Consider the following 13,881-nt stretch of genomic DNA (forward strand, 5'->3'; position numbering starts at 1 on the left):
AATGCATATATCACAAAACAGTTTCTCAGAACACTTCTTTCTAGTTGTCTGAAGGTATTTTCTTCTTTACCATTGGCCTCAATGCACTCCAAATTATACCTTTGTAGATACTACAAAAAGAGTGTTTACCAACTGCTGAATGAAAAGAAAGATTTAGTTCTGTGAGATGAATGCACACATCACAAAGTGGTTTCTTAGATAGCTTACATCTAGTTTGTATCCTGGGATACAATCTTTTTTAGCCATTGCCTTCAATGAGCTCCACAAATTCCATTCGCAAAATGGACAAAACAAGTTTTTCCAAACTGCTGAACAAAAGAAAGGGTTAACTCTGTGAGATGAATGCACACGTCTCAAAGCAGTTTCTCAGAAAGCTTCTGTCCAGTTTTCATCTGAAGATGTTTCCTTTTTCACTGTAAGCCTCAATGTCTTCCCAAATATCCCTTCACAGATTCTTCAAAAACAGTTCTTACAAATGGCTGAAGGAAAAGAAAGATTTAACTCTGAGAGATCAATGCACACATCACAAAGTGGTTTCTCAGATAGCTTCCTTCTAGTTTTTATCTTGGTACTTTCACTTTATTGTGATTGGCCTTAATGAGCTAAAAAATGTCTACTTGCGGAATAGACAAAACCATATTTCCAAACTCCTGAATCCAAAGAAAAGTTTAAATCTGTCAGATGAATGCACAGATCACAAAGCAGTTTATCAAAATGTCTCTTTCTAGTTTTTATCTGAATATGTTTCCTTTTTCCCCATTGGCTTCTATGGGCTCCAAAATCTCCTTTAGCAGATTATACAAAAACACTGTTTCCAAATGGCTGAATGAAAAGGAAGGTTTAAACTGGTGAGATGAATGCAAATATCACAAAGCTATCTCTCAGAGAGCTTCCTTCCAGTTTTTTTCCTGGTATATTCACTTTTTCGCCATTGGCCTCAATGAGCTCCCAAATGCCCATTTGCAGAATGGACAAAAACAGTGTTTCTAAATTGCTAAATGAAAAGAAAGCTTTAACTCTGTGAGATGAAAGCACACATCAAGAAGCAGTTTCTCAGAAAGCTTCTTTCTAGTTTTTATCTGAAGATGTTTCCTTTTTCACCATAGGCCTCAATGCACTCCCAAATATCCCTTTGCAGATTCTACAGAGTGTTTCCAAAACTGCTGAATGAAAACAAAGGTTTAGCTCAGCGAAATGAATGCATGCATTATACACTGTTTCTCAGATAGCTTCTTTATAGTTTTCATCCTGGGATATTTGCTATTTCACATTGGCCCCAACGAGCTCCCAAATGTCCATTCATAGAATGGAAAAAAACACTGTTTCCAAACTGCAGAATCCAAAGAAAGGTTAAACTCTGTGAGATGAATGCACATATCACAAAGCAGTTTCTCAGAAAATTTCTTTCTAGTTTTAGTCTGAAGATATTTCCTTTTTCACCACAGGCATCAATGCACTCCGAAATATCCCTTCACAGATTCCACAAATACAATGATTCCAAACTGCTGAATGACAAGAAAGGTTTAACACTGTGAGATGAATGCACACACATAAAGTACTTTCTCAGATAGCTTCATTCTAGTTTTATCCTGGGATATTGGACTTTTCACCATTGGACTCAATGAGCTCCAAAATGTCCATTTGCAGAATGGACAATTCCTTCTGAAATTATTCCAATCAATAGAAAAAGAGGGAATCCTCCCTAACTCATTTTATGAGGCCAGCATCATTCTGATACCAAAGCTGGGCAGAGACACAACCAAAAAAGAGAATTTTAGACCAATATCCTTGATGAACATTGATGCAAAAAACCCTCAATAAAATACTGGCAAACCGAATCCAGCAGCACATCAAAAAGCTTATCCACCATGATCAAGTGGGCTTCATCCCTGGGATGCAAGGCTGGTTCAATATATGCAAATCAATAAATGTAATCCAGCATATAAACAGAGCCAAAGACAAAAACCACGATTATCTCAATAGATGCAGAAAAGGCCTTTGACAAAATTCAACAACCTTTCATGCTAAAAACTCTCAATAAATTAGGTATTGATGGGATCTATTTCAAAATAATAAGAGCTATCTATGACAAACCCACAGCCAAAATCATCCTGAATGGGCAAAAACCGGAAGCATTCCCTTTGAAAACTGGCACAAGACAGGGATACCCTCTCTGACCACTCCTATTCAACATAGTGTTGGAAGTTCTGGCCAGGGCAATTAGGCAGGAGAAGGAAATAAATGGTATTCAATTAGGAAAAGAGGAAGTCAAATGGTCCCTGTTTGCCGATGACATGATTGTATATCTAGAAAACCCCATTATCTCAGACCAAAATCTCCTTAAGCTGATAAGCAACTTCAGCAAAGTCTCAGGATACAAAATCAATGTGCAAAAATCACAAGCATTCCTATACACCAACAACAGAGAAATAGAGAGCCAAATCACGAGTGAACTCCCATTCTCAATTGCTTCAAAGAGAATAAAATACCTAGGAATCCAACTTACAAGGGACGTGAAGGACCTCTTCAAGGAGAACTACAAACCACTGCTCAATGAAATAAAAGAGGATACAAACAAATGGAAGAACATTCCATGCTCATGGGTAGGAAGAATCAATATCGTGAAAATGGCCATACTGCCCAAGGTAATTTATAGATTCAATGCCATCCCCATCAAGCTACCAATGCCCTTCTTCACAGAATTGGAAAAAACTACTTTAAAGTTCATATGGAACCAAAAAAGAGCCCGCATCGCCAAGTAAATCCTAAGCCAAAAGAACAAAACTGGAGGCATCACACTACCTGACTTCAAACTATACTACAAGGCTACAGTTACCAAAATAGTATGGTACTGGTACCAAAACAGAGATATAGATCAATGGAACAGAACAGAGCCCTCAGAAATAACACCACATATCTACAACTATCTGATCTTTGACAAACCTGACAAAAACAAGCAATGGGGAAAGGATTCCCTATTTAATAAATGGTGCTGGGAAAACTGGCTAGCCATAGGTAGAAAGCTGAAACTGGATCCCTTCCTTACACCTTATACAAAAATCAATTCAAGATGGATTAAAGACTTAAACGTTAGACCTAAAACCATAAAAACCCTAGAAGAAAACCTAGGCATTACCATTCAGGACATAGGCATAGGCAAGGACTTCATGTCTAAAACACCAAAAGCAATGGCAACAAAAGACAAAATTGCCAAATGGGATCTAATTAAACTGAAGAGCTTCTGCACAGCAAAAGAAACTACCATCTCAGAGTGAACAGGCAACCTACAAAATGGGAGAAAATTTTCGCAACCTACTCTTCTGACAAAGGGCTAATATCCAGAATCTACAATTAACTCAAACAAATTTACAAGAAAAAAGCAAACAACCCCATCAAAGAGTGGGCGAAGGACATGAACAGACACTTCTCAAAAGAAGACATTTATGCAGCCAAAAAACACATGAAAAAATGCTCACCATCACTGGCCATCAGAGAAATGCAAATCAAAACCACAATGAGATACCATCTCACACAAGTTAGAATGGCAATCATTAAAAAGTCAGGAAACAACAGGTGCTGGAGAGGATGTGGAGAAATAGGAACACTTTTACACTGTTGGTGGGACTGTAAACTAGTTCAACCATTGTGGAAGTCAGTGTGACAATTCCTCAGGGATCTAGAACTAGAAATACCATTTGACCCAGCCATCCCATTACTGGGTATACACCCAAAGGACTATAAATCATGCTGCTATAAAGACACATGCACACGTATGTTTATTGTGGCATTATTCACAATAGCAAAGACTTGGAACCAACCCAAATGTCCAACAATGATAGACTGGATTAAGAAAATGTGGCACATATACACCATGGAATACTATGCAGCTGTAAAAAATGATGAGTTCATGTCCTTTGTAGGGACATGGATGCAATTAGAAACCATCATTCTCAGTAAACTATCACAAGAACAAAAAACCAAACACCGCATATTCTCACTCAAAGGTGGGAATTGAACAATGATTTCACATGGACACAAGAAGGGGAACATCACACTCTGGGGACAGTTGTGGGGTGGGGGGAGGGGGGAGAGATAGCATTGGGAGATACAGCTAATGCTAGATGACGAATTAGTGGGTGCTGCACACCAGCATGGGACATGTATACATATGTAACTAACCTGCACAATGTGCGCATGTACCCTAAAACTTAAAGTATAATAAAAAAAAAAGTAGTATTTCCAAACTGCTGAATGAAAAGAAAGGTTTAAGTCTGTGAGGTGAATGCACACATCATGAAGTGGTTTCTCGAATAGCTTCCTTCTAATTTTTATCCTAGGAAATTTGCTTTTTCGCCGTTAGCCTCAAGGAGCTTCTAAATGTCCAATTGCAGAATGGACCAAAACTGTTTATCCTTAGTACTGTATCAAAAGAAATGTTTAACTCTTTGAGATGAATGCCTACATCACAAAGTCACTTCTCAGAAAGCTTCCTTCTTGTTCTTATCTGAAGATGATTCCTTTTTCACCATAGGTCTTAATGTGCTACCAAATATCCCTTCATAGTTTCCACAAAAACACTGTTTCCAAACTGCTGAATGGAAAGAAAAGTTTAACTCTGTGAGAGGAATGCACACATCACAAACTGGTTTCTCAGAAGCGTTCTCCTACTTTTTATGCTGGGGCATTCACTTTTTTGCCATTGTCCTCAATGAGCTCCTAAAATGCCCGTATGCAGAAAGGACAAAGACAGTGTTGCCATACTGCTGAATCCAAAGAAAATTTTAACTCTGTGAGATGAATACTCACATCAAAAAGCAGTTTCTCACAGAGCTGCTTTCTAGTTTTTAACTGAAGATGTTTCCTTTTTCACCATATCCTCAATGTGCTCCTAAATATCCTTTCACAGACTTGACAAAAATAGTGTTTCCAAACTGCCAAATGTAAAAAAAAGTTTCAACTCTACAAGATGAATACACACATCTCAAAATGGTTTCTCAGATAACTTCCTTCTAGTTTTTATCATGGGATATTTGCTTTTTCGCCATTGGCCTGTGAGCTCCCAAATATCCATTTACAGAATGGACAAAAACAGTGTTTCTAAACTGCTGAATCCACAGAAAGATTTAACTCTATTAGGTGAATGCACACATCATGAAACAGTTCCTCAGAAACCTTCTTTTTAGTTTTTATCTGAAGATATTTCCTTTTTCACCTTAGGCCTCAATGCACTTGCAAATATCCTGTAGCACATTGTACAAAAACAGTGATTCCAAACTGCTGAATGAAAAGAATGGTTTAACTCTGCGAGATGAATGCATTCATCACAATGCAGTTCCTCAGAAGTTTCCTTCTACTTTTTATCCAGAGGTATTCACTTTTTTGCCATTGTCCTCAATGAGGTCCCTAATGTCTACATGCAGAATGTACAAAAACAATGTTTCAAGACTGCTGAATCCAAAGGAAGTTTTAATTCTGTGAGATGAATGCATAACTCACAAAGCAGTTTTTCAGAAAGCTTATTTCTAGTTTTTATCTAAAGATGTTTCCTTTTTCACCATAGGACTCAACTTGCACTAAAATATCCCTTCACATGTTCTACAAAAACAGTGTTTCCAAACTGCTGAATGAAAAGAAAAGTTTAACACGGTGAGACGAATGCACACGTCACTAAATGGTTTCTCAGATTGCTTCCTTTTAGTTTCTGTGCTGGGTTATTCACTTTTTCAACTTTGGCCTCAATGAACTCTCAAATGTCCATTTGCAGAATGGACCAAAAGAGTGTTTCCAAACTGCTGAATCAAAAGAAATGTGCAATTCTGGGAGATGAATGCACACATCACAAAGCAGTTTCTTAGTTTATTTCTAGTTTTTATCTGAAGATGTTTCCTTTTTCACCAGAGGCCTCAAAGTGTTCAAAAATATAATGCAGCAGTTTCTACAAAAACAGTGGTTCCAATCTGCTGAATGAACTCAAAGATATAAGTCTGTGAGATGAATGCACACCTCACAGTGCTGTTCCTGAGATACCTTCCTTCTAGTTTGTGTACTGGAAATTCACTTTTTATCAATAGGCCTCAATGACCTCCCAAATGTCCATTTGCAGAATGGAAAAAACCAGTTTTTCCATACTGCTGAATCCAAAGAAAGTCTTACCTCTGTGAGATGAATGCTCACATCACAAAGCAGTTTCTCAGAAACCTTCTTTCTAATTTTTAACTGAAGATGTTTCCTTTTTCACCATAGGACAAAAGCCTTCCCAAATATCCCCTTGCAGATTCCATGAAAACAGTGTTACCAAACTGCTGAATGAATAGAAAGGTTTAACTCTGTGAGGTGAATGAACACATCACAAAGTGGCTTCTCACAGAGATTCCTTCTAGTTTTTATAGTGGTATATTCACTTTTTTGCCATTGGCCTCAATGAATTCCCAAATGTCCATTCACAAAATGGACAAAAACTGTGTTTTCAACCTGCTGAACCCAAAGAAATGTTTAACACTGTGAGATGAATGCACATATCAGACATCTGTTTCTCAGAAAGTTTCTTTCTATTTTTTATCTGAAGATGATTCTTTTTCACCATAGGCCTCAATGTGCTCCCAAATATCCCTTCACAGTTCCTACAAAAACAATGTTTCCAAACTGATGAATGAAAAGTAAAGTTTAACTCTGCAAGCTGAATGCACACATCACAAATTGGTTTATCAGATAGCTTCATTCTAGCTTTTATCCTGGGATATTTGCTTTTTTGCCATTGGCCTCAATGAGCTCCCAAATGTCCATTAGCAGAATGGACAAAGCCAGTGTTTCCAAACTGATGAATCCAAAGATATGTTTAACTCTGTGCTGTGAATGCACAAATTACAAAGCAGGGGAGACAGAGAATATGGAACACAGCAGATACAATTAAATGTAGCATTATTAACTTTAAATTTCTGAGCCTGCTCAAAGGCCAGATGTTTTCAGCAGCTGAACACCATCTACAGAAACCAGCTACAAAGACAGAAGCAGAACAACTGATTTGGCAGAGACATCTGATTAGAAAATGTTGGGAGATAGGCCAAATCATAACTTGGGTTAGAGGTTATGCTTGTGTTTCTCTAGGCCAAAATCAACACCAGATTTGGTTACCATCAAGACACCTTAAACCTTATCATGAACCAGATGCTGAGGAGGAGACTCTGGGAGGATCCCAAGGACGCCCTTGTTGCAGCCATGTTGAGACTGATGCTGAGGTGGAGTCCAACTGTCGTGAGCAACACCCATCAAACACAGCCACCCACCCGGGAACAGATCAAGAAGTTGTCACAGATGGAGGAAGAAAACCTGAGAAAAGTGGGACAACCAGTCACACTGTATAATTTAATGGTAGCTATGATAGCAGTTATTACCACTGTCGGGAGCATTCCTTCAAGAAGGGCTGACACAGGAACAATTATACTTATTGGGCATATTGATCAATCTTGGCTGGCAATAATGCCTGAATGCAATCACTCTATGATGCAGTTAAACAAGCTCTCTGATCTCAGTATTTACCATAATAAATCTGCTCCTATAATTGAGGCCTACCTCCCTCAATAACCTATTTGGCAACAAAATTGAACCTGGCCAGAAAATATGAACGTACTTGTTTAGGAAGATTGCATTGCAGAACAGGCAGAAATGCTGCACAACGATACCTGTGAAATCATTATTGATTGATCCCCTAAGGGGACGTTTAGCTTGAATTGCATCTCTCAGTCTACATGTCATGGCCACACTATGTTTAGCTGGTCTGAACAAAATGGTCAGATGGTAGATATAATAAAAGTATGGGAAGAGTTCCTATTATCTGGAATCATGGCAGTATAGTGGATTTGTGGAAACTATTAATAGTTTCCTGTCTTTGCTTTTGTCAATTTGCAAATCAAAGAACTGGGACATGTTGGGAGCAAGACCCAAAATCCAGCCATAAACTGGCCCCAAAACTGGCCATAAACAAAATATCTGCAGCACTGTCACATGTTCATGATGGCCCTAATGCCCATGCTGGAAAGTTCTGGGTTTACTGGAATGAGGGCATGGGACATCTGGCTTGCCCAAGGCAGAAAACAGCTTAAAGTCATTCTTAAACTGCAAACAATAGCATGAGCGGAGTGGTCTGTGCCTTAATGGCATGCTTCTGCAGCAGATGACTAGCCAGATCCACAACTTTATTTCAGCCCATCCCTTGGTTTCCAATAAGGGATACTTTTAGCTAATCAAATACCTGTAGAAACAATGCTAATGACTGGTTTGCTGTTATTAAACTTGTGAGTAAATCTCTCTTTGGAGCTCTCAGCTCCGAAGAATGTGAGACCCTTGATTTCCCACTTCACCCCTCTATATTTCTCTGTGTGTCTTTAATTCCTCTAGCGCTGCTGGGTTAGGGTCTCCCCAACTGAGGTGGTCTCAGCAATGTTTCCTTTTACACCATAGTCATCAGTGTGCTCCCAAATATTTCTTCACAGATTCTACAAAAACAGAGTTTCCAAAATGTTGAATGAAAAGAAAATGTTTAAAACTGCGAGATGAATGCACACATCACAAATAATTTTATCAGATAGCTTCCTTCCAGTTTTTATCCTGGGATATTTGATTTTTCACCGTTGGCCTAAATGAGCTCACAGATGTCCATTTGCAGAATGGACAAAAACAGTGTTTCCAAACTGCTGAAACAAAAGAAAGCTTTAACTCTGAGAGATGAACACACACATCAAAAAGAGGTTTCTCAGAAAGTTTTCTCTAATTTTTATCTGAAGATATTTCCTTTTTCAACATAGACATCTATGCACTCCCAAATATTCTATGAAAGATTTTACAAAAACGCTGTTTCCAAACTGCTGAATGAAAAGAGTTGTTTAACTGTGTGAGATGAATGCACACATCACAAAGTGGTTTCTCAGATATCTTCCTTCTAGTATTAGTATGGGATATTCCTTTTTTCACCATTAGCCTCAATGAGCTCCCAAATGTTCATTTGCAGAGTGTGCAAAAACAGTGTTTCCAAACTGGTGAATCAAAAGAAATGTTAAACTCTGTTACCTAAATACACACATCACAAAAGAAGTTCTCAGAAAGCTTCTTTCTAGTTTTTATCTGAAGTTATTTTCTTTTTCACTTTAGGCCTCAATGCACTCCCAAATATCCCTTCACAGTTTGTACAAAAACAGTGTTTCCAAACTGCTGAATGAAAAGAAATGTTTAAATCTGTGAGATGAATGCACACATCACAAAGCGGTTTCTCAGAAAATTTCTTTCTAGTTTTTATCTGAAGATGTTTCCATTTTTCACCACAGGTCTCAATGTGCTCCCAAAAGTCCATTCACAGAATAGACAAAAAGAGTGTTTCCAAACTGATGAATCAAAAGAAAGGTTATCTCTGTAGATGAATGCACACATCACAAAGCAGTTTCTCAGAAAGCTTCTTATAGTTTTTATCTGAAGAAATTTTCTTTTTCACCATAGGCCTCAATGTGCTCCCAAATATCCCTTCGCAGATTCTACAGAAACAGTGTTTCCCAACTGCTGAATGAAGTGAAAGTTTTAACTCTGTGACATTAATGAACACATTACAAAACGATTTCTTAAGTAACTTCCTTTTAGTTTTTAATATGGGATATTTCCTTTTTCACCATTGGCCTCAGTGAGCTCCCAAACATCCATTTGCAGAATGGACAAAAACTGTTTCCAAACTGCTGAATCAAAAGAAAGTTTTACCTCTGTGTGAAAAATGTACACAACACAAAGCCATTTCTCAGAAAACTTCTTTCTAGTTTTTATCTGAAGATGTTTCCTTTTTCACCATAGGTCTCAATGCACTCCCAAATATCCACTCAGATATTCCAAAAAAAGTGTTTCCAAACTGCTGAATGAAAAGAAAGGTTTAACTCTGGGAGGTCAATGCACACATCAGAGAGCAGTTTCTCAGGTAGCTCCCTTCGAGTTTTTATCCTGAGATACTTGCTTTTTCACCATTGGCCTCAATGAGCTCCCTAATGTCCATATGCAGAATGGGCAATAACACTGTTTCAAAGCTGCTGAATCCAAAGAAAAGTTTAAATCTGTGAGACGAATGCACACATCATGAAGCAGTTTCTCAGAAATCTTCTTTCTAGTTTTTATCCAAAGATATTTACTTTTCTCCATAGGCTTCAGTGCACTCACATATATCCCTGTGAAAATACAGAAAAAAAAACAGTGTTGCTGAACTGCTGAATGAAAACAAAGGTTTAACTCAGTGAGATTAATGCACTCATCAGAAAGCAAATTCTCAGATAGCTTCCTTCTAGTTTTTATCCTGGGATATTCTTTTTTTCGCCATTTGCCTCAAGAGTTCCCAAATGTCCATTCGCAGAGTGGACAAAGCCAGTGTTTCCAAACTGATGAATCCAAAGAAATGTTTAACTCTGTGAGGTGAATGCACACATCACAAAGCAGTGTCACAGAAAGGTTATCTCTAGTTTTTAACTGAAGATATATTCTTCTTCACCTTAGGCTTCTATGCACTCCAAAATATCCCCTAGCAGCTTCTACAAATATATTTTCTCTAAACTGCTGAAGGAAGAAACAGGTTTAACTCTGTGAGATGGATGTACACATCACAAACAATTTCCTCAGATAGATTCCTTCTTGTTTTTATCCTGGGATATTGTCTTTTTCACCATCGGCCTCAATGAGCTCCCAAACGTCCATTTGCAGAATAGACAAAAAGAGTGTTTCTAAACTGCTGAATCCAAAGAAAGTTTAACTCTGTGAGATGAATGCACACATCACTAAGCAGTTTCTTAGAAAGCTTCTTTCTAGTTTTTATCTGAAGATGTTTCCTTTTGCAACATAAGCCTCAAAGAGCTCCAATATATCCCTTTGCAGATTCCACAAAAACAGGGTTTCCAAACTGCTGAATGAAAAGAAAGGTTTTACTCTCTGAGATTCTACCAAAGCATTCTTTCCAGAATGCTGAATGAAAAGAAAGCTTTAACTTGGCAAGGCAAATGAATACATCACAAAGCGGTTTCTCAGATAGCTTCTTTCTAGTTTTTATCCTGGTATATTCACTTTTTCACCATTGGCTTCAATGAGCTCCCAAATGTCCATTCACAGAATGGACAATAACAGTGTTTCCAAACTGCTGAATGCACAGAAACGTTTAACTCTGTTAGGTGAATGCAAACATCACAAAGCAGTTTCTCAGAAAGCTTCTTTCTAGTTTTTATCTGAAGATATTTCCTTTTTCACCATAGGCCTCAAGGTGCTCCCAAATATCCCTTCGCAGATTCTGTGAAAAGAGTGTTTCCAAACCACTGAATGAAAGGCAAGGTTTAAGTCTGAGGCTTGAATGTACACATCACAAAGCAGTTTCTCAAAGAGCTTCCTTCTATTTTTTGTCCTGGGATATTCGATTTTTGCCTTTGGCCTCAAAGAGCTCCCAAATGTACATTTTCAGAAAGGATAAAAACAGTTTTTGCAAGCTCCTTAACCCAATAAAAGGTTGAACTCTGTGAGATGAATGCACATATCATAAAGCAGTTACTCTGAAGGCTTCTTTCTAATTTTTATCTGAAGGTATTTCCTTTTTCACCATATGCCTCAAAGTGCTCCCAAATAACCCTACATAGATTCCAGGAAAACAGTGTTTCCAAACTGCTGAATGAAAAGAAAGGTTTATCTCTGTTAGTTGAATACACAAATCATGAAGCGTTTTCTCATATAGCTTCTTTTCAATTTTTAAACTGAAGAGATTTCCTCTTTCACCATAAGCCTCAATGCTGCCCCAGATTTCACTCTGCAGGTTCTAAGAAAACAGTGTTTCCAAACTGATGAATGAAAAGAAAGGCTGCGAGGTGAATGCAGACTTCACAAAGCCATTTTATAGATAGCTTACTTCTAGCTAATATCCTGGGATATTCGCTTTTTTGCCATTGGCCTCAGAGAGATCCCAAATATCCCTTCGCAGATTCTAAAACAACAGTGTTACCAAACTGTTGAATACAAAGAAAGTTTTAACTCTGTGAGATGAATGCTTACACCATAAAGCAGTTTCTCAGAAAGGTTCTTTCTAGTTTTTATCTGAAGATATTTCCTTTTCCCCATATGCCTCAATGTGCTCTAAAATATCTCTTCGTGGACTCTGCAAAAACAGTGTTTCCAGACTGCTGAATGAAAAGTAAGTTTTAACTCTGCAAAGTGAATGCAAACATCACAAAGCAGTTTCTCAGATAGCTTCTTTCAATTTTTTAATCCTTTGATATTTGCTGTTTTGCCATTGGAGACAATGAGCTCCCAAATGTCCATTCACAGAACGGACAAAAACAGTGTTTGGAAACTTCAGAATCCAGAGAAATGTTTACTTCCATGAGGTGAATGCGCACATCACCAAGGACTTTATCAGAAAGCTTCTTTCTAGTTTTTATCTGAAGATATTTCCTTTTTCACCATAGGCCTCAAATCACACCAAGATATCACTCCACATATTCTACGAAAACAGTTTTTCCAAAATGCTGAGTTAAAAGAAAGGTTTAACTCTGCAACATGAATGGACACATCAAAAAGTGGTTTCTCAAATAGCTTCCTACCAGTTTTTTTCTGTGATATTTGCTTTTTCACCTTTGACCTCAATGAGCTCCCTAATATTACTTTGCAGATAATAAAACAACAGTGTTTCCAAACTGCTGAATTCAATGAAATGTTTAACTCTGTGACATGAATGTACACATTGCAAAGCATTTTCTCAGAAAAATTCTTATTAGTTTTTATCTGAATATATTTTCTTGTTCAGCATAGGCATCATGCACTTCCAAATATCCCTTCACAGATTCTGCCAAAAGAGTGTTTGCAGACTGCTGTATGAAAATAAAGTTTCAACTTTGTGAAATGAATGCAATCATCACAAAGTGGTTTCTCAGATACCTGCTTTCTAGATTTATCCTAGGGATGTTCACTTTTTGGCCACTTGCCTCAATGAGCTCCTAAATGTCCACTCCCAAAATAGACAAAAACAGTTTGTGCAAACTGCTGAATCCACAGAAAGGTTTAATTCAGTGAAGTGAATGCACACGTCACAACGTAGTTTCTCAGAAAGCTTCTTTCTAGTTTTTTTCTGAAGATATTTCCTCTTTCACCATACCCCTCAATGTGCTCATAGATTTCCCATCTCAGATTCTAGGAAAACAGTGTTTCCAAATTGCTGAATGAAAAGAAAATTTATCTGTCCAAGGTGAATGCTCACATCACAAAGCAGTTTCTCAAATACCTTCCTTGTAGTTTTCATCCTGGGATATTCACTTTTTTGCCATTGACCACAAAAGTTCCCAAAAGTCCAGTCACAGACTGAACAAAAACTGTGTTTGCAAACTACTGAATTCACAGAAATGTTGAACACTGTAAGAATAATGCATGCATCACAAAGCAGTTTCTCAAAATGCTTCTTTCTAGTTTTTATCTTAAGCTATTTCCATTTTCACCATAGGCCTCAATGTGCTGCCAAATACTACTTTGTAGATTCTATGAAAACCATGCTTCCCAACTGCTGAATGAAAATAAAGTCTTATCTCTGGGGGATGAATGCACACATGACAAAGTGGTTTCTCAGATAGCTTCCTTCTATTTTTTTTTCCTGGGATATTCGCTTTCTTGCCTTTGGCCTCATTAAGCTCCAAAATTTCCCTTCACAGACTGTAAAAAAACAGTGTTTCCAAACTGCTGAATCCAAAGAAAATTTAACTCTATGGGATAAATGAACATATCACAAAACAGTGTCTCAGAAAACTTCTTACCAGTTTTTATCAGATGATATTTCCTTTTTCAGCATAAGCTTCAATGTGCTTGCAAATATCAATTCACAGATTCTGCCAAAAGAGTGTT

This window comes from Pan paniscus, chromosome 9 (genome assembly GCF_029289425.2).
Source record: "Pan paniscus chromosome 9, NHGRI_mPanPan1-v2.0_pri, whole genome shotgun sequence".
Lineage (NCBI taxonomy): Eukaryota > Metazoa > Chordata > Mammalia > Primates > Hominidae > Pan > Pan paniscus.